Raw genomic sequence first — 20282 nt, forward strand, 5'->3', positions numbered from 1 at the left:
TACTGTATGACTTGAGAAAATGCTTAGCCTCTCTAGAAAGTACTAGATTTTTTTAAAGATTTTTTTGAAGTTTATTTATTTTTGAGAGAGACAGAGTGAGAGAGTGCGCATGAGCAGAGGAGGGGCAGGTTCTGCATTGTCAGCGTGCAGCCTGACGCAGAGCTCCATCCCACAAACCATGAGATCAAGACCTGAGCCAAAATCAACCTTGGAGCCACCCAGGTGCCCCAATACTTGAAATTTTGATTTTGCCGGCTTCTGACAAGATATACCAGGAACTTCAATACATTACTAGTGGGAATATAAACGGGTATGGCTATTCAGAAGAACAGCTTAGATATAACTAGTCAAATCAAAAATGTTCTCTATACTAATGACCCAGCAGTTACACTTTTGAGTGCATTCCCAGAGTATTTTTTTTTTATGTAGGAGAACTTAGATTTTCAGAGTAAAACGGTTATCACAGGGCTATCTGTGGTAGCAGGGAGTTGGAGGCAACATAGGTATCTAGCAGTGGTCCTAGTGGAATAACACGGTATGAAACCACGCAGTATGTTAGTAGAAACACGCAAAGAGCTTTTTAAAAAAGAAATATTTCTGTTCTGGCCTCAACCTCAAAGATTCTCATCCAGTTGGTCTGGAAGGGCCTGGGGATACAAGATGTTTCACGTGCAGCCAAAGTTGGGAGTTTTGAACAAAGTTTAAAATCCTATTGCCAAGTGAAGTAAGTTTTAAAGGCAGAGAAACAAAATAATGCTCTATATTTCCTAAGGACACAAAAATAAAGGCTGTAACATACACACTTGAGCAGTCCCTTATGTGGGGAGATGCATGGGAATACCAAATGAGGATAAAAGAGAATTCAATATACATATATTCATATAAAAATACCTGCATCTGGACAAGAAAGGAGTCTTGAAGTCTTGCAATGAATTCTGATAACTGTTCCAGGAATAAGAAACATGATTAATTCAATCCTCTGCACCTAAGCTACAAATAATAACAACAACAGTGACAATATAAATTTAGAGAATAGGTCTAAAGTTAGTCTTTAAAATCTTTTCTAGTTGATTTTGTGCATTTTTCGCCTCTAGATAGCACTTTGGAATATATATTTTCATCTAGTTACAAAAGTTCTCTTTGCTTCACTCACTGCCTTTGCAGCTTGAGACACGTTCTTTTGGCTGAGTCTCACCTCCTAAGTAAAAAATTAATAGATACAAAGGAATATGCCAAGACTCATGATTATTTCGCGAAGAATAATTAAGAGAACAAACAATGATTGCTCTGGAGAAGGAAAGATTTGGTAATGGGCACTGAAACTATGATAAATGTTTTCTAATATTTGAAAGGCCTTCATCTGTCATATTCAAAAAAAGATGACACTTATTTTGTTTGGCACCAAATGCAACAACATGAATCACTAGATGGAAGTTATGGGCATTTCAGTTCAACATAACAGAAGGCTTTTATTTAGAGTTGTCCAAACAGGGAAAGACCTGCCATTGAAAATTGTGAGTTTACAGTCACTAGAATGTTCAAAACTGGGATGATAGACGTTAGTCATATGTCAGTACTGCTCAAATAATGGTTCTCACTCAGAGTGATCGTAGCCTTCCTCTTTTTACTTCCTCCTGTACCCTTTTATTGGGTCCATGATAGGAAATGTATGTCATTTGTTTAGGTTCATAAATACCAAATAGATGATTTATAAAGAATCAGTTAAGCCTGTGATGCTAGTAGAGGAAAAGAACCTATCCATTGTATGAGTCAGTTATTACTCTATTTCTATTCTGAAACGTCCATCAATTTTAATATAAGATAAACTACATCCCAGTAAAAGCAAATTTAGTGCACAAATGTAAAATATACCCTTCTCTGCAAATTTCTCTAGTTTTTTAAAATTTTTGTCTGGATTCATATACAATTTTAAATTCCAAACAGAGCAAGTTTTATGTATAAAGAAGAAGTGATTCAATGCTTCTAGGAGGAAAATTATCTAAGGAATTGAATAATTAGAAACCAAAACAGTTTAAAGGACGTCAGTCAGGACATCTGAGTGTGACTGAGAGGAAACTTTGAGATCACCACGAAAGTTTTGGTCACTGAAATTTTAAAGCAAAACAGACAACATCCAAATTGGAATTAGGAAAGTGTGAAATGAATAGAAGATCTAGGTCCATAGCTCAGCACTGTCCCTGACAAGTATTCTTTGCAAAATTCCTTGCAAAACTGTTTCTTTAATCTCTGAAACTCATTTTAACTCAATAAATATTTATTGAGTGAGTACTATGGGATGAATCCTGAATACACAGAACACAATTTTGGGGAGCTTAAAATCGTATAGTGGGGCTGCCTATGTAAATAAGCGTGTGAATGCAGGGCAATATAAATGAATAATCAAAGTAAACCCATTGTGAAGTTGCTGCAAAACGAAGAGGTTAATGGTATAGGGAGTGGATAAGGGGGAGGAATGCTGAATGTCACAATACCTACTTCAAAACTTTGGTGAAAGAATGAAAAGAGATAAAGCATGATGAAATAGCATGTACTATCTGTTCTTCTCACTCGATAGAAGGATCTCTGAATGTGTAATATTTGTCACACTCTTCTTTTTTATTCCCATTCCTACCACACCTGGTGTAGCTCTTAATCACTTCACATGTGGACTGAAATATAAATGTGTCTCTCTTGTGCCCTAAAGACTGGGGTATTTTCTTCAGAAAGCTAGTGTTAAATATTTCCTTCAAACAAGTAAATTAGTTTGGTGCCTGAGGGCAAGAGAATAATGGAAAATGAAGGATGATGAACTACCTTCTAAGACTGCCTGAAATTGAGTAAGACTGCAATTAAACAACGTAAGAAGACAAATCTAATAATTACTGGTAGAGCAATAAGTAAAAGTGAAAGACATTACAAGAGCGGGGAAAGAGACTTCCTTTAATGATAGGACAACCAGAAAATATCCTAAGTTAAATATCTTGTAAAAATTGCCCAATCAACGACTCTGTTGGGACTTGATTAAAGAACGATTCCATATTTTCTCCATTTTCTATGAAGATGGTAATGCCTACCTCAGAGAGTGACTGCAAGTTTCCAGCTGATGAGCCTAGTCAAGCACAGTGCTTGACATATAAGCAGGACCTCATTAAACATTAATTCACTTTCTTGGCCTCTACTTCTTTGTTTTTGTGAAGTTAATTATTGTATGCATGCGTGGTACTTCTGTCTATGAAGCACAGGAAGAATGACATTATAAATTTAAGCAGTATAAACTCTGAGTGTAGAAAGTTCAAAATTTCTGGAGATTTTAACATACCATCCTTGAGGTAAAACCAGAGAGTATTTAAGGAAAAGCTCATAGGGAAAAAAGGTGGGGGGGGGGGGATTGAGGTGGAAGGTATAGTTGGAAGAGAAGATTCTGTATATTATGAATATTTATCTGTTTAAAAGTGGTTCTAAATGGGCAAACCTGAGAATAATTTTGGAAAGAAAACAAACAGCTTAATTATGTTGAAAAAAAGCGTAACTAAAACCATGTTGATACTGTCTTACTAGCATGACCCTATCATGCATGGTAGAAAGCTTAGTACAGATATATTCAGTATGTTGCTTTACACTAACAACATTCAGGCCTCTCAGTTTCCAGTGATAGAAGAGATGTCAGCAGTAAGAACTTTTGGGAGGTGGGTATATGAAGCCTCCAGCTTCTGTGGTTTTCCATGATGGGTTCTGAAAGATTCCTTCTTTTCCTGGAATCAAGGGTTAGAGAATCAGAGTTATGGATGGTCACTCAACTACTTAATGTTTTTTTCTTGTGTTTCCCGTCATTAAGTACTTTACAAGTGGCAGCAAGCCAAGAGCAAGCGTTTCGAACTTGGCAGCCCAATAAGGGTTGAGATTGGAAAGAAAAAGCAAAATTGCTAGGAAAGAAAATTACTTTAGTAACCTTATAAATAACCTACGTGTATTGATTATCTGTATATTAAGGTCCCAGGGTGACAAATATAAATATATTATAAGTAAAATTAGATACAATTGCAGTATCTCTGTATAAGCCATAATCATATGAAGCAATTTATTTTTTTCCCAAGCAACACATATGTTTTAATGGTATTTTATCTTTTTTATAAACTTCTCTCTTTACAGCACCCATCATAGTTTGTACTTATTTACTTTTTGTGTGCTTATTTGCAAGTACCTATTTTCTTCAATAGGCTATTCTCTTGATGATCGTAGGAACTATGGTTGTTTGTTCTATAGTTGTACCTCCAGTGTCTAGCATACTAGAAAAGTGAATAAATTGTCATTCCTGTGTAGACTTTCTCTTTTCACTACTGTACTTTCACAGTATCTGCCCTTAACAAAGGGTTACATTATTCTAAAGGATGTTAGAAAAAGAATAGTGGTTTGATTGTATTGTATTTTGGTCTTATAAAAATAGGTTTAAGAGGCCACCTCACACTCATTAGGATGGCTACTACAGAAAAATAATAAGTGTTGAAGATGATGCAGAGAAATTGGAGTCCATGTGCACTCTTGGTGGGAATATAAAATGGTGCAGCCACTGTGGTAAATGATATGATGGCTCCTAAGAACATTAAACATAGAATTACCATATAATCCAGCAATTAAACTATAATTATACACCCAAAAGAGTTGAAAACACGATCCCAGAGATATATTTGTACATCCATGTTCATAGTAATATTATTCACAGTGGTGGGGCACCGGGTGGCTCAGTCAGTTAAGTGTCTGACTCTCGATCGCAGCTCAGGTCATAATCTCACAGTTCGTGAGTTCGAACCCCTTGTTGGACTCTGCACTGACAGCTTGGAGCCTGCTAGGGATTCTCTCCCTCTCCCTCTACCCCTCCCCCACTATGCACACATATGTGTTCTCTCTCTCAAAAGAGACACTAAAAAAAAAAAAAAATATTAATCACAATAGCTAAAACAGAAGCAACCCAAGCGTTCATCCATACATAAATGGATAAGCAAAATCTGTTATATACACACAATGGACTATTATTCAGCCTTAAAAAAGGAAGGAGAATCTGACAGGTTACAATATGGATGAACCTTGAGAACATTATGCTAAATGAAATAGGCTAGCGACAAAAAGACAAATCCTGTATGATTCCACTCACATGAGGTACCTAGGGTAGCCAAAATTAAAGAGACAAAAAGTGTCATGGTGGTTGTCAGTGGCTGTAGTGGAGGAGGGAATAGGGAGTTACTATTAATGGATAGAAGGTTTCATTTTTGCAAGATAAAGAGAGTTCTGGAGATGGAGGGTAGTGATGGCTGCACAACAACAACAAAAAAATGCAATTAAACCACTGAACCGTATGCTTAAAATGGTTAAATTGATAGATTTTATGTTATGTATATTTTACTATGATACAAATTAGGTTAAGGAAAATAATTTTTTATGCTATTATAAAATGAAGAAATTTACCAAGAATGTTCATCTCTGTCATGGTTACTGCCTGCCTTTTAAATAAAGGCATATGCTTTACTCCCAGGCATGTGGATTTCTTAGGCCACTGTGAGGGGTTTTGGAGAAATATCAAACTGTATTATTGAAATAGAAGAAAGCCTAGCAGTCCTAAATTCTGTGTAAATGGCTTAGTCTACAGCTCATGTATTCTCAAGTGACTGAGGTATTTGTGTCCTGCTCACATTTTACCCATTAAAAGACTGGAAACATCTCAGAACCACCTATATCTCCTGGGTTTTATCATATTTATTAGAATTCCTAATATGAATTATGATTTACAATGTGATATATCTAAAAAAAATCTTTTAAAAGTATTTTAAGACTTTTTATATTTTTTAATCTTCACAAGCTTATTAAATATGACAAGTAACAGATTAGATAAGAATTGCACAAAGTAGTGTACAATATGAAAACATCTGTGATTATAGTATTTGGGCAAGCACCAAAATATTGAAATTCAATACTTAAAAAGAAAGTAGTAGATCTCGGGGAAGAATGTATTTGCAACTTGGCACAAATACACCTTTTGAACAGAATCTAATGGTATCTATTAGATGTTTTCTGAAACAAAAATGAGCAAGAAAGTTAGTGTGTGTTTGTTAGATTATATGAAATAGATTATTCTGAAATTTTATATCAGCTTTTAAAGAACTAAAGACAGGTAAGTGAGACACTAATCTTAGGTACCAAAAGTCAGTAATCAAGATAAATTAGAATTCAATATTTAAAATATAAAAATTAGTGTAATAAATCCGTGATGAGCAAGATATCAAATTTGAAATAAAGACAAGGCCAATGCTCTTTATTTCCCTCCCCTTTTATCTTCTTTGACTCCAACATGGCTGGGCACAACAGTAAGGTTTTGTTTTAGACTGTCTTTATAAGGATGTTTGTAGAACAAAGAGCAATAGAAAATAAAGATAGGGTCTCCCTCAGGAGCAGAGGGGAGATTTCCTGACAAAGATAATAAAAATACCATGTCTCTTTGGGGCAAAATGTTGAGCAGGTTTGCTAGAATTCTGCATTTAAGATATTGAGGTTCCCTAAATTTGGGGTTCCTCAACTGTGACACAAACTCACTGCATATATAGTACCTGCCTGTACTGTTTCCCACTGCCTTGTGGTATTCAGAAGACGATTCGTGCAAGGAAAAGTGATTTATGTCTAACTATGAAGCTCATGGTGTCTACCCTGCTTTGATTAATAAAGATTTTGGGGAACCTGGGTGGCTCAGTTGGTTAAGCATCTGACTTCGGCTCGGGTCATGATCTCACCATTCGTGGGTTCGAGTCCCAATTCTGGCTCTGTGCCGACCGCTCAGAGCCTGGAGCCTGCTTCCGATTCTGTGTCTCCCTCTCTCTCTCTCTGTCCCTCCCCTGCTCATGCTCTGTCTGTCTCTGTCTCTCGACAATAAATAAATGTTAAAAAATAAAAAAAAATGAAAAAAATCTTAGTCTCTAACCCAGGAAACTTTTGTCTTCTGCCAGTGTATGTGACACTGTGGCAGGCTAATTTGTTAGCTTTCAAGAAAGGGAAAATCTTTTTTTTTTTTTTTATTAAAATTTTTTTTTCAACGTTTATTTATTTTTTTTTTTTGGGACAGAGAGAGACAGAGCATGAACGGGGGAGGGGCAGAGAGAGAGGGAGACACAGAATCGGAAACAGGCTCCAGGCTCTGAGCCATCAGCTCAGAGCCTGACGCGGGGCTCGAACTCACGGACCGCGAGATCGTGACCTGGCTGAAGTCGGACGCTTAACCGACTGCGCCACCCAGGCGCCCCAAGAAAGGGAAAATCTTAAAACCTTCATAGTTGTTGACATTTTTTAAATCTTTTCAATTTCTTCAAAGGTAAATAAAAATCTGGGAAATTTATCTGTGCTATAATATGGTACAGTTTTCATACGATAGAGTTTGCTTATGCCAAAATAATTAACTTTTTAAACAGCTTTATATATTGTTAATATGTTAATGTCCTTAGATGTATTTTCTTCAAGAACTTTACACTAAATACATTAGAAATTGATGGAGTTGAAGAAAACACTGGTGCATTTCAAACGCTTTCTAAGCTCGCATTCAGCATTTCAGAAATAGATGCTCAAAATGCAGAGGTAGTTAAATTTGCAGAGGATGAGATATGTATTATAAGCACAGCTCTCTGAATACATAACTTCCCTATGCTGAATTTAAATCTAATTTTGTGACAGCTGTAAAAATGGCTACCTCGTCCAGAAACGCAAAGAAATCAAATTTATGCTATTCTCTGAAAAGTTACAATGCTAAATAAAGCATTGTTCTGAATCTGAAACCATAACATTTCTGCCTCTAGTGAGATTCCTGGGAAAATGCAATTCTTTAGAATATATTTATAAATCACTTTTCATGATGAAGACTTTTGAAATAATTTCCAAACATAAGTAGTAGGGAAAGGAGGGGTGGAACTTCACACAAAATGTATTTGTTCATAAACATCCAGGGCAGAAAAAATATACTGCTATCACCACTAAGTGTGCTGAAATTATAACTAAGTCAGGTTTGTACTAAACTTACATGATGCCAACATTTCTAGACCAAAAAAAAAAAAAAAAAAAAAAAAGGAAGAAAGAAAAAAAATGGGGAAAAACTAAAAAGCAGTCAGCAGATGTCACCAGAAAGAAAGACTGACATCACTGATTCTATAAATGAGCAGAGGGGCATTAACAAGACACAGAAATATTTGTGAACCACATGCATGATAAGGAAGGTATTTCTTCCATAGGTTGTTTCTGGCCTTATAATTTTACTTTTATCAAATGATGAAAGGGAACATAAAATAACGTTGAATTCCATCACTTGAGTTGACTCTGAGCTCACAGTTTTCAAACACAATTGAAACAGGAAGTGATATTTCATTCTTTCAAAAGTCAATGAGCCAATCCCTGCAATACCTGCAAACCTAAGCTTAAGGGTGGGTCTGTATAACCACCCCTTTTGGACACAGCATGTATTATTTTGATGAGAAATCATTTTGGTTATAAATATGTGCATATATAAAATGTATGTGTATATATATATATATATATATATATATATATATATATACACACATACATCAATTTTAATGGGCACACTTGATTAAAAAAACTCATAATGGATAAAATGTTTCTGAAATTTGAAGTAATAGTCTTTATTTTTACCACATTTAGGAATGAAAAGAATGATGGAGGAAAATAAAGAAGATGGTGCCAGGTGGCCTCTGAAAATGTATAAGATTTTCTAAACAGTTGCCCTATTATTCAAGTGTCTTTAAGATCTCTTAGCCTATTAGCCAATATCAATGGTTATTTTTAGCTAAGAAAAGGGGGCACCCTTGTTAGGAACTCCAGATATAATACCTGTTTATTAAAGCCATATGGTATATATTATGAATGTTTACAAATATTCTATTTCTTCTGGTCTTGTGGCGGGTATGTATTTCTCTACCACTTTCGAAATATTTACCATCATGGTACTTGTTTGGGCCAACAAAGTAAAAAGGGAAATCCCCTGGGGCATCTCCTTACCCAAATGTTACAAATACTGCATAGCTATCTTGTTTTGGTTTTGTTTGTTTTATGTTTTTGTTTTGTTGTTGTTGTTTGTGTTTTGTTTTGTTCTTTTTCCTGCCATAGCAGTTATGGAAAATGGTCCTAAGATGTGGCCTCACAACCTTGGATTAGCTAGTGACTACGGTAAGCAAAGCTCACCAATACTTGCACTGGCCTTCATTTTACAAAGATACTGAAAGTGTAGGGTTATTGGCTATTGCCCTGTGACCTAGCCTGTTCTAACTGATATAAACCATATTAGTCAAATTCTATATATTCAATAAGATGAAAAAATTCTCATGACTTCTTAATGATTCTCAAGTCTTTAGTTTTTTCTTTCTCCTAAACTGTAGTCACTTGATTTCAAACATCTCCAATCAGTTCATTATAATATCTCTATTGAACTGAATTATCCATAAGGGTAGAAGGAGTTAACCCACATTTAATTTAGAAAAGTCAATGAAACAGACTGAGGTTCTCATTAAATGATAAACTACTCTTCACTAATAATTTGCTCCTACAAAATAATAGAAAATACATTTAAAGGTCACTTGACTAATGATGTGGGATATAAATTGACAGCATTATGCTCAAATGACAGAAAACAAAGAAAGTGTCCTCTGCCCACCATTTCTGCTTGCTGCTATATCAATGAAAACTTCACCTCCTATAAGCTAATCAAAACACTGGTGCTCAGCAAAGACAACACTAAAAAAGCCGCGTATTAGAGACTGGAGAAATGATGGTCATTCACCCGTTTGTAAATAATTATGAGAGTGATATCTTGATTTTTTTGAAAACACAATTGATAGAATAAATATTCTTTAAAGTAATAGAGTCAAATACTTTAAAGTGTTCATCCAGGTTATTTGGTAAGAAGTTTTGGGGCGCCTGGGTGGCTCAGTAGGTTGGGCGTCGGACTTCGGCTCAGGTCATGATCTCACAGCTTGTAAGTTCGAGCCCCATGTCAGGCTCTGTGCTGACAGCTCAGAGCCTGGAGCCTGCTTCAGATTCTGTGCCTCCCTCTGTCTCTTCCCCAACCCACTCACATTCTATCTCTCTCTCAAAAATAAACATTAAAAAAAAGTTTTAAAAAAGTTTTACTGGGAAATAATTTAGGAAGTCTTAATTTATAATAACGAGAATTAATCTTACTCAGTTTTTCTCCTATAAACATTCAGAAAAGACTCAGTAAGGTTGGTTAACATATTCTTCAATAACAAATTGCTCACTGAGGCATATTAGATAATTTCCATTAATTCAGCCAGAAGAGTGCAAGTGATGGTAATATGTTTTTAAATGTTGAATCCAATAAATGTGAATGGCTAAAACACAAACTTTTCAGTCATATAGCAATGATTTAAGTGTTTTCACATTTTCTCTTTCCTACTTTTTCTTAATTCCTTCTCCGTCTTTAATTGCATTTTTAATCCCTGGCCCATACATGGATTATATGTTAAAAGTGTTTTAAACTAGAGAGAATTCTAAATTTTGATAGTTGATAGAAGAATGTCATTGTATTGAATGAAACTAACGTTCTCTGGATCTTGGGTATAAATAGCATATAAAAATCAACTATAACTTATATATTTTGTTCATATAATTTTAAACTTAGCTAAACTTTAGAAGGATTCAGGGAGGCAAATTATTCATTCCCGTACAACTGAACGTCTTCCCTTGGAAATTACTGGGAAGGGAGGAAATCATACAAATGTCCCCATGAAATAATCTACCCATGTGTGCCACATAACATCCTAGAAATTCTTGATCTTAAAAGAAATAAAGTGCAATATGATTTAAGAATAACATGCTCTGTTCAGAGCATAGATGTTGAAGTAAAATAGACCGTATAGTGAAGATAACTAAATTTTAAAGATGGCCTTTCTGATCAAATGTTCCAGGGCTAACTGTAGCATGTCCCTAACTAAACATTTACTAGTTACTAAGCTAGATATCAACAGCAACCCAAGTTTTTTGCTGCTAATGGAAATTTTAGCCTATCTTCTGAGCATTTACAGATGCCCTAGAGGACAAATCCTGATTTGTCTAAGTCAGTGATGGTGGATTCACTCCAGGATAGTCCACCATTCAATACTCAGAGTATTGCACATAGGAAAACTTAACCATCGTTGCAAAATTACACAGGTTCTTAAATATTACCAATATATTTTAGAAAATGTTACTAGTTTACTAAGTTTTGATCCCTATTCCAATGGCAACTTTGGCAAGTTTTTTAACCTCCATTTGCCTCAGTGGATACTTGAAATGAGATATTGAATAATTGGTATATTTTCATAAAGGTAAAATGAGATCATCTGTATACTATAATGCTTACAATTATCCTTAGAACATGATAATTAATTCATAAATATTAGCTGTGTTATTCTTATTGAGATGGTGGCACAGACTGAATGTATGAGTCCCCCCAAATTTAACATGTGGAAATTTACTAGTGTCTTAATCCCTTAATCTGAGACTTCCCAGCCACCAGCACTGTGAGAAATAAAGTTATGTTATTTATAAGCCACCCAGTCTATGATATTTTGTTACAGCATCCTGAACAGATAAGACAGATGTCAAATAGAAACTTCTCTCAACTATCTTCCACATCTGTGCAAATTTTGTGTGTGTGCAAAATGGAGGACACAAACTTTTTGCCTATTGCTGATGGTCTCTCATTTATGAAGGATAATTTTACATACAGCACTTACCATATCTTGTCAAAAAAACACCACATGCTTGCCATCTCACTTTCAAACATATTTAATGACTTACACCTGCCTAGAGGATAAGTTTCTAACTCTTTAGACTTAAAAATGCTCCAAAAGATGATTTCAACCAAAGTTCTCCGTTGAAATTGTAATCTCTCCTCTCTACATCTGTCTTCACCAGCCAAAGTCAACTCGTTTTTAGTTTCCCCAATTGATGTGTTTGTTACATTACCACAGCTATAAACATTCACATGACTATGTACATTATATATGACTAAGTACATTTGTTCCCTAGCCCTAGAAAGTGCTTTCTCTATTTTTACCAACTGAAACAACTTGAAAACTCAGAAAAGTGTTTGCTGGAGAGCAAAGGAACAAGAAAAGACTATTAAATGCTCAGTTGAAATGAGTAATGAAGTTCAGTTGAAATGAGAGGAATAAGACAGTAGCTCAACAGAGTAGGTTATTATAGAATTAAGGCTGTGTAGTTGGTTAGACTTAACTTAATAAAAAGTGTTAAGCATTTACATTGGCTACATTTAAAGAAAAAGTGGAAAGAAAAAGTCTTATAATTGAGACAGTGGGGAAGAAACTATAATACAGAAGGTAAGAAAATTATATTGGAGCAAAATTGCTTGAATTCAAATCCTAGCTCTGACTTGTACTAGCTATGCATCCTTGAGAATTTTCCTTAATTGCATCATGCTTCAGAACCCCATCTATACAATGGAGATTCAGATAGCATTCACTGGGTAAAACTTAAGAAGATTAAGTGGGTTATTATATGTAGAAGATTTCAAAACTATTTTTGACCCAAAGAAAGTGTTCATCGTTATGAGATAAAAAGGAAATACAATATATTACCATATCATCAATAATTTTTCAAGTCTCCATCAATATTAATCTCTCACCAAGACAAAATCCTCAACCGCCTCTGAAATTCTGACATATTATTTGTACCTTTCTTGGGAGATGCAGGAGCATGGGCTGTCTATACTACACTATGAAGTTATTTATGTGTACCGCCTAAGCACTATCAGCCTTTAAAATCAGCAACTGTTGTGTATATCTTCTCCATCACTGTCCATCAATAGTTATTTCTTTAATTTAATTTTTAACATTTAGTCATTTTTTGAGAGACAGAGCATGAGTGCGAGAGGCACAGAGAGAGGGAGACACAGAATCTTAATCAGGCTCCAGGCTCTGAGCTGTCAGCACATAGCCTGATGCGGGGCTCGAACCCACGGACTGTGAGATCTAAAGTTAGATGCCCAACCTACTGAGCCACCCAGGTGCCCCCATCAATAGTTATTTGTTAAGTGAATATAAATACAAACCTGTTATATCTCCTTTAATATGAAAATATATTGTTATAATTTTCACATCTTATTGTCAACATGCAACTGTCAGATTCTATGTTTTGAGTGAAACTTGGGGACATAGCAGTAACATGCCCAATATTTTTATTAACGCATGATATTTGTAATGTGATGATTTTCTAAATATGCAATTAAATTGAAAATAATTTCATCTCCATTGCTTAGAATCATTTTTTATTTGTAGATACAAAAATTCAGTATCAATACTGATTTTAGAAAGGGTTATGAGAAATGTAGTAATATATTTTCAGAAAATCTGGAGTAATTGATACAGTATTTATAAATAAGTAGTTACATATTAATGCTAAGCATGAAGTCTTCATAAACTAAAAATGCTGAATTTCCTTTTAACAGTGAATTTTCTCTATAAAATGTATAAATGCAAAAACTAACTTAGTTTGGAAATTAAGCACCTATTTAATGACTGAATTTAAAGAAAATTAAGATCATATTAAGGCAGAAATATCATGTTTTTGGTTCTGTTCTCCGAGGCCAAATTCCAAATTTACAAAGTAACAAAGAGATTCAAATTTTGAAAATAAGAAAAAATTGGGGTCAGAACTAAATCTAGATAGATTTGTAAATCACCAATCTTGGACGTGACATCAGGCATGAGTGTTTTGATATTTCTGATCCTATAAATACAGTCTTTGATCTTTTCAATAGCCAAGCCTTGTTTTATATCAATAAGAAGATGTGATGCAACCCAGGAAAGTTCTTTCTCTGAGTTCAAATTTACAGATACTGTAAAGGAAATAGATCATTAAATTCTACTGTACTTTCCTTATGATGTACTGCATAAGTTTTTACACTACTTTGCAAGTTTGGTTTTCCTTCATAAATTGTTTGCTTTTACTTTGTGAGATGATGAACTAATCATGTTTTCCCAAATTTGTTTAGATACCCAGATAGATTAAAACAAAACTTAATGCTGATTTGACAAATATATAATAATACAGAACATGATTTCTGTGTATTAACCTTACTCTTGGCTCCATTTCACTCTTCTGTTATTTTCTCTTAACATGACTATCATTATTTGCATTTAATTCATTTTGTTTTCTACGTGTATCATGTTTTTAATTCTGCATGAATTGATTTTTTTTTAACATTTATTTATTTCGAGAAAGTGCATGAACACGGGTACACAGGGGAGGGGCAACGAGACAGGGAGAAAGAGAGAATCCCAAGCAGGCTCCACTCTGTCAGCACAGAGCCCAATGCAAGGCTTGATCCCATGAACCATGAGAATATGACCTGAGCCGAAAACAAGAGTTGGACTCTTAACCGACTGAGCCACTCAGGTGCTCCTGCATCAATTATTTTTAATTAGTTAAAAGTTAAACACAAATATATATATACACAATCTTAATATTTTAACAGTTTGAATGCTATGGTAACCTCCAACACAAGGAGCACTAAATAAAAGAAAATTGCTTTGGTCAATACACAAGGAATAGGTGACATAAATATGAAAATAACAAAAACAAGAGACAAAATACTTACTTTCAAGGCTCCCTCAAAATTTAAGATACTCAATACCAGTTTTACATACTTAAGACTTGGATAGTAAAAATAAAATCATGTCTGTTCTGTTGAGTCAGATTTATATTTAGGAAACACCTAAGGAGAGTGACTTTAGATGGATTTTAGGTTTCGAGCACATTAAGCAATAGACTCTGAAGGTCTTAAAGTCTGAGCTGTTTGATTTTGTCCTCCATTATTGACCACATGGAAGACCTTTCATCATTGAATGACTCAACCATACACACTCTTAACATAACTTACTAAGACAGTGAGTGACTGATAAAACTGTACAGGGGACACAGAACCTAAGACCAAAAATGTGTGAAGAGCCCTTCCAGAATGATTTCATAAAAATTCTCATTACTGGGCTTTCTTAGCCCAAAACACAGGGACTTTTCATATAAAGCTGGTCCACTAAAATGTGTCCTATGGCATTATTCAATGTCTTTGGTGGGCTTCCATTCCCCTTCCTTCTTCATCCAAAATTATTTTACCTCAACTTTAGAGTGGTGACTTTACAAAGAGCAACAGAATTCCAAATGACCGTCACTGTGGTTTACAGAGTTTAAATCGTAGCAGGAAGTTATATGAGTACTTTTCAAGGTTCTTATGCACTGAACAGTCTATTTCACCACAGGAAATACTGAAGCTGTCAATATATTTTTGGCTAAGCATGATCCATCATTTTTTCTTGAAGTCATGTCACATATAATCATGTGAATGCTCTGTAGACACCAAAATAATATAATTTTTCTATCCTTCTACATGTTTTGAAATGTAGGTTAGTGTTAGAAATGAATGTTGCTTAACATTTTTTTAATTGTTTTTATTTTTTATTTTTTTATTTAAAGTTTTTATTTATTTACTTTTTTAAATTTTTTCAAGATTTTATTTAAATTCTAGGTAACATGTATGGAAAAATTAGCATCTGGCATAGAATTTAGTGATTAATCACCTACGTATAACACCCAGGGCTCATAATAACAGGTGCTCTCCTTAATACCCATCACCCATTTAGCCCATCCCTGACCCACCTCCTTCAGTTTGTTCTCTATAGTTAAGAGTCTCTGATGGGTTGTTTCCCTCTTTCTCTCCCTTTTCTCCCTTTCTGCTATGTTCATCTGTTTTGTTTCTTAAATTCCACATCTGAGTGAAATCATATGATAGTTGTCTTTCTCTGACTTATTTTTCTTAGCATAATACACTCTAGCTCTATCCATGTCTTTGCACGTGCACACGCGTGCACACACACACACCAAAAAAAATAGCCCAATTAAAAATGGGCAGAAGACATGAATAGACATTTTTCATAAAAAGACATATAGATGTCTCAACATCACTGATCATCAGGGAAATACAAATCAAAATTACAATGAGATATCACCTCACACCTGTCAGAATGGCTAAAATCAACAACACAAGAAACAACAGGTGTTGACTAGCATGTGGGCAAGGGAGAACCCTCCTGCAGTGTTGGTGGGAAAGCAAACTGCTGCAGCCAGGGTAGAAAACAGCATGGAGTTTCCTCAAAAAGTTAAAAATAGAACTACCCTACAATCCAGAAAGTGTACCACTAGGTATTTACCCAAAGAATACAAAAATACTCGTTTAAAGGGATATATTCATCCTGATGTTTGTAGCAGCATTATCTACAACAGCCAAATTATGGAAATAGCCCAAGTGTTCATCAACTGATGAATGGAAAAAGAGGGTGTCGTGTGTGTGTATGTATGTATATTTACACATACATACACACACACACGACACCTTCTTTTTTATATACACATATATACACATAGCACATTACTCAACCAAAAAAGAATGAAATCTTTCCATTTCCAATGACATGGATGGAGCTAGACAGTATTATCCTAAGCAAAATAAGTCAGTCAGAGAAAGACAAATACCATATGATTTCACTCATATGTGGGATTTAAGAAACAAAACAAGCAAGCAATGGGGGGAAAAAAGAGTGAGAGGCAAACCAAGAAACAAACTATTAACTCTTAACTATAGAGAACTGATAGTTTCCAGAGGGGAGGTTGGTGGGGTGGATGAGTTAAACAGGTGATGGGAATTAAGGAGTGCACTGGTAGTGATGAGCATCGGGTGTTCTATAGAATTGTTGAATCACTGTATTGTACACCTAAAACTAATATTATACTGTGTTAACTAACTGGAATTTAAATAAGACCTTAAAAAAATAAAATAAAATAATTTTTATTTTGGGAACAATATTATGAAGCTATTTGTTGTAGTTATATCAAAATATAAACTTTATTCAAATAATTTAGATCTTTCACTTAGAACAAATACTTTATATTATTATCAAAACAAGTAAACAAAAACTCCAAGTAAACAAAGTTCCATAAAAGTGTAAGACTCTAAGTTATACCAAATAGGCATAAGAACCCAAAGACTCGGTCACCTCAAAATGAAACTCACTTGTCTTTGATTTTCAAACTACACAGTGTTGGCATTTTTCTAAGAATTGTACAGAAAGAGAAAGAAATGGAAATCACTCCAATCAGGAAAATGAACCAAACCTCTGCAATTAATAATATGTTATCATAACCTATAATCCAAAAAAACATAGATCTAATGACTGTGCCTTTGTCGTCAAAGAAAATGCATTATTTTCTACTAAGAATGGCAGATGAAGAAACATAAAACTTATATAATTAAATAAAGGCACAAAAATGTTTGAGTTATCTTATGCAGGATGGAAAAAAGGGAAAAATAAAATAAACAGCTCCTGAACGGAGAAAGACACAACATATTAATATCAAATGGGGAAAAATAATGTGTGAGTTGAATGCTAACGTCGTGGCTATTAGTTGCATCAGCAGGGGACAGGACAATTATATGGTAAGAATAGGAGTGCTGATTTTCTTCTCTAAATATCACACACACTGAAGGCCACCACCTATTGCTTACACAAGAATGCCATTCTATCTTTTCGAGGTCACCAAATAGATCATTTTCCAAATAAAAGATCCTGTATTCAATAGACTATGAGTGTCATGGGGACTGGGGCTGTTTCATCCATCACTGCACTTAGCAGTGTAGCCTGTGAATAATGACTTCTTAATACATATCAGTTTAGTTATCGAATATACTTCAAATGTGAGAACTCCCAGAAATGAAGGACTCAGAAATGTGGTTACCCTTGAGAAACGTACTTTCCCCACTGATGTATATTGCTTGCTAATCCCAACCTAATTTTTTAGGCTAATGTGGAGCTTAAAATTCCCTTTAACCATTATATCTCTGATAAAAAATTAACTCCTCTGTCTATATGGTCCTATAGAAGATAGCTATATCCAATCTCTGGTGCTATCAGTTTTCAAATACCTGTTTTGATGATGATGATAGAAATACTACTTAACAGATGAGAAAAATACAATCTGAAAAACTAAATATCTAAAGTTTCTATATCATCTCAGTGGCAGAGAGGTAAAGCAAACCAAGACTTTTGTTAGTCCAGAGTCCACTGGTTACAGATTTTTTATTCTGTTATCTTAAAAAGTATTTTCCATTACGTCAGAGCGATAGACACATGTTTAACCGTCAACATATATTTCTAAATATATTGAACACATATATAACACAAGTGATAGCTATTATGTCTATATTATTGTTTAAATTACTTTTTTTATGTATTTGAAACCAACTTGCAAGTGTTGAGTAATTTCTATGTGCTAGGCATCACACAAGTATTTTAAAATATTACCTCATTTAAACTAATCTCTAACATTCATAGTCTCCTAAAATGTAAAAAGACTCGATTTCTGACATAAGAAACAACACACTCAGGTAATACGTGGCAGGAAGGCCAATCAGCTCACAGATCTTATACCCTCAAAGACAAATCATGTGTCCTTTGCTCCATCAAGCTGGATACTTTAATCAGGACATTTTCAGCATTTTATCACATAAAAGGACTTTTCAGAACAAGATTACAACACAGGAGTGGGTGATTGAGTGCTGGCCTGATTGTTGATGGAACAGCCTACATTTTCCAGGGAGAGATGAATCAGCAAGTGACCTGGACACTTGCAGATTCTTCCTCGTGAACTGAGTGTCTTTGTGGTAATAATATAAACCCATTACCAAATTATACATGCTTAACTTGTTTATTAAAAGGCATACTGAAAATGTTTTCCTCGTTACTGTCAAATACAGCAGTTCGCATAAAGAGACCAGACCCCTTTATGTGAAAGGACAGCGAGACACGGTGGCCAAATCATGTTGCTCAGGTAACATGACAAGTCTGCTCACTATGTCTGCTAAAACAGTTCCTGAGATAATATTTTAAAATAACATCTTTTGGGGGGTGCCTGGGTGACTCAGGCAGTTAAATGTCTGACTCAGTTTTGGCTCAGGTCATGATCTCAATTCATGAGTTCAAGCCCCACGTTGAGCTCTTCCTGACAGTGCGGATGGAACCTGCTTGGGATTCTCTCTCACCCTCTCTCACTGCTCCTCCCTGCTGGTATGCCCAGCCACTCTTTTTCTCTCTCTCAAAATAAATGAATAAATATTAAAAAGAAAGAAGAGGAGAGGAGAGGGGAGGGGAGGGGAGGGGAGAGGAGGGGAGGGGAGGGGGGGAGGGGAGGGGGGGGGGAGGGGAGGGGAGGGGAGGGGAGAGGAGAGGAGAGGAGAGGAGAGGAGAGGAGAGGAGAGGAGAGGAGAGGAGAGGAGAGGAGAGGAGAGGAGAGGAGAGGAGAGGAGAAACATTTTCTTGCCAAAAAACAAAATAAAACAAAAACCAACCATCTTTGGAAATTGACTAAATCCAACTATAAAAACCCCAGTTCTCAAAAAGAATACTTAATACATGGTGTGGCCCATTACATTTTGATATTCAACAGTGAGTTTGATTTCTTTTTTTCTTTTGCACAGAACAGTTTATCACTAATACTGTTCTTTCTATGATTCAGGGTGTTACACCAAAACATTCTCTCCTTTGGGAATAGATTTAAGATAAAAGAACACAATTTAATAGGTTTTCTTTATCAAATGTTAAAAAAGGGAACTACAGACTTTAGCTTCAAAAGAAAAAAATGTTAAAAAGTAATGTTATAGAGAATTAAAAAAAAAGAAACAAAAACACTGGACTCTCTTTTGATCTAGCACGGAAAATTTCACATTAAAAAATATTTTGGGGGTACCCGTGTGGCTCAGTTGGTTAATCATCTGACTCTTGATTTTGGCTCACATCATGATCTCACAGTTTGTGACTTCAAGCCCCACAGGGGGCTCTGTACTGACAGCAGGAGCCTACTTGGGATTCTCTTTCCCTCTCCCTGTTCCCCTCCCCCACTTGCACGCTCTTTTTTAAAAAAGAACATATTTATACTTTTTCAATTTGCAGCTTTGACACTGAGTCATTTATCTGTTTTGTTCCAGATTCAATAAAATATTTTCAAGTTTTGATTTGTAATTATTTTTGTACTTTGGTTTTATCAATAACTAGATCTGTTATTAATGTATTTACTGAATACTGAGTGCTGAATATCATATCTCAGCATTTATACATGCAGAAGAGTGTAATCAGGGTATATACATAGAATAATTGTCATTTTTTATTCTCTAA

The 20282-nt window shown here is 35.0% G+C and overlaps 1 protein-coding gene across 7 annotated transcripts in view; it reads right to left on the minus strand.

Moving 5' to 3' along the window:
• Positions 1-20282, minus strand: part of CSMD3 (CUB and Sushi multiple domains 3) — a 1245869-nt gene that overhangs the window by 920805 nt on the left and 304782 nt on the right. The gene's annotated exons all lie outside the window — the stretch shown is intronic.

This window comes from Felis catus, chromosome F2 (genome assembly GCF_018350175.1).
Source record: "Felis catus isolate Fca126 chromosome F2, F.catus_Fca126_mat1.0, whole genome shotgun sequence".
Lineage (NCBI taxonomy): Eukaryota > Metazoa > Chordata > Mammalia > Carnivora > Felidae > Felis > Felis catus.